Source organism: Mandrillus leucophaeus, unplaced genomic scaffold (genome assembly GCF_000951045.1).
Source record: "Mandrillus leucophaeus isolate KB7577 unplaced genomic scaffold, Mleu.le_1.0 Scaffold1325, whole genome shotgun sequence".
Classification (NCBI taxonomy): Eukaryota; Metazoa; Chordata; class Mammalia; order Primates; family Cercopithecidae; genus Mandrillus; species Mandrillus leucophaeus.
In genome coordinates, this window is record NW_012101283.1 from 23,936 (window position 1) to 26,270 (window position 2,335).

Sequence of the window (2,335 nt, forward strand, 5' to 3'; positions counted from 1 at the left end):
TTTTTTTTTTTTTTTTTTAGATAGTCTCATTCTGTTGCTCAGGCTGGAGGGCAGTGATGTGATCTCAGCTCACTGCAACCTCCACCTTTCAGGCTCAAGTGATGCTCTCACCTCAGCCTTCTGAGTAGCTGGGACTACAGGTACATGCTGCCACACCAAGCTAATTTTTTTTTTCTTTTTTTGAGATGCAGTCTCACTCTATCTCCCACGCTGGAGTTCAGTGGCTCAATCTCAGCTCACTGCAACCTCCGTCTCCTAGGTTCAAGTGATTCTCCTGCCTCAGCCTCCCGAGTGGCTAGGATTATAGGCGCACGCCACCACACCCGGCTAATTTTTGTACTTTTAGTAGAGACAGGTTTCGCCATGTTGGCCAGGCTGGTCTCGAACTCCTGACCTCAAGTGATCCTCCCACCTCAGCCTCCCAAAGTGCTGGAATTACAGGTGTGAGCCACCACACCCGGCCACCAAGCTAATTTTTAAAATTTGTTTGGAGAGATGAGGTTTCACCATGTTGTTCCAAGAAACCCCAGTGCTTTTCACCTGCATTAGTAACTACAGGAACATCTTCGTTCATCTCTGTCTCCCCACTTGTGAGACGTTCTCTTTAAGATAAACTCCTGGCAGTGAATTGCTGGGTACAAGGGCGTGTGTATTTAAAAAGATCTCAGATATGGCCAAATCATCCCCGTTGCAACCTGTGATGGGGACTCTTTCACATGCCCCTGCCACCACTGGGGAGCCCTTTGTGTTTATCTCACCAGCTGGAGCCCCCCCCCCTTTTATCTTTGTCTCACACTCACCTGACCTTGCAGGGCTCAGCCCCTTGCTCCAAGCCCTGTCCATGTGGCTTTTGCATCCCGAGGCATGAGTTCCTCTGCTTTGTCTGCCTGCTTTTCTCCGTCAATCTGTCACCTTCCCTTCGGGCTCACTTCCTGCCTCTCTGAGGCTCTGCCTGTCTCTGTCTCACTTTCCCTCTCGTCTCTGGTTTCCCTTCTCTGTCTCTCTGTTGTGGTGTCTCTCTCCTGGCTGGGTTTGATGTCTGTTTCTCCCTGACCACCTGCTCTGTCACTCACGCTAGTTTGAGTTCCCTGCCCTGGTGCCTATTCTGGGATATACGTGGGCATGTGGGCAGCCCTGGGCTGGCACAGGCAGCCTTAGAGGCTCTGGCGTCAGGGACCCCCATGAGGGCTACCAGTAAGAACCAGAGAGAGCGACTGTTCCTGGCTTCAGCCCCAAACCCTGGCAGTCAACATCAGCCTTGGTTGGAGCCCTAGGCTTCCCTCTCCCTCCCAAGCCCTCTCCAGGCAGAAGGCAACTTCCTCCCTTATTCCGTCTCCCCAGGGGGCTCCCATACCTGCTCAGACCAGCTTGTCACCAAGTCTGCCTCATCCTTAAGTGGATCGCGATACCCCAGAAGAGCAGCTCCTGCCTGAATAGGGCTAGCAGGGGAAAAAAAAGAGGAAGAGGCCGTGTTCCTGAGCCACCCAGCCAGGAAGGACCTGACCGGGCCGGACGCCCCACCCTTGCCGACAGGCAGGCCCGCCCCGTCTCCGCCCCGCCGCTGACAAGGAGGGCGAGCACCAGGCCTGGGAACTGCTGACCTGCCCGCCCACCTTCCCACCCAGACCCCGCCTTCCCGGGCCAGCGGGACGTGACAGACCTGTGAGTCACTCAAGCCTGGCAGGCCAGCTGTCTCCGTGGCTGAGCAGCAGCAGTCCCTTAATGAGCACTTACCTGTGCCAAGGGCCCGGGGCAAGGAGGAGCTGGTGCCTGAGTGAGACCCCGAGCTTCGCTCGCCGGGCCGGTCGCTCAGCCCCTGGTCCGGGTCCCCAGTCAGCAGCTGCTGGGAAAGGCGCAGGAGCTGGAAGTCATGCCCAATGCCGCGAGACCGGGCACCCCAAGGGCATAAGTCTTCTGTCCCTGTTCTCGGGTTCTGAGTCCCAGTGTGGCTGCACACTTCTGAGTTAGAGGTGTTTGATGCAAGTGCTCTGGAGACCCAAAGTGAGGGACAGTCCGCACATGATCTGGCCACAGTTGTGAAGTCAAGGGAGGACTGAGGATCTGCCCCAGAGAGAAGGAGACCCAGGGAGCTACCAGTCCAACGTCCTGGGGGTCCCGCAGTGATGCTGTTGGGACAACTGAGGTGCTCGGACAGAGTCTGAGCAGGCGGTGGGGCTGAATCCACCCAGCTTCTCATGGGATGGTTGCAGCTAATGGATTTAACGTGGTGATAGAAGGCTGGACAAATTTTTAAAAATCAATAAATTGGCCGGGCGCAGTGGCTCAAGCCTGTAATCCCAGCACTTTGGGAGGCCGAGACGGGTGGATCACGAGG

General features: G+C 56.1%; 1 protein-coding gene across 5 annotated transcripts in view; it reads right to left on the reverse strand.

Moving 5' to 3' along the window:
- The window catches only part of DNASE1L1 (deoxyribonuclease I-like 1), a 21,031-nt gene that overhangs the window by 16,132 nt on the left and 2,564 nt on the right, over nt 1–2,335 (reverse strand). The window contains exons 2-4 of one of the 5 annotated variants that reach the window (XM_011972958.1): nt 1,748–1,988; nt 1,661–1,677; nt 1,355–1,439 (exon numbers count right to left, since the gene is read on the reverse strand). The exons of 1 other annotated variant lie outside the window; for it this stretch is intronic. The gene's annotated coding sequence lies outside the window, so the exon portion shown is untranslated. Of the gene's footprint in view, nt 1–800; nt 1,522–1,660; nt 1,678–1,747; nt 2,127–2,335 lie in introns of those variants that run through there. 3 more of the 5 variants (XM_011972960.1, XM_011972959.1, XM_011972961.1) reach the window with 3 other exon arrangements.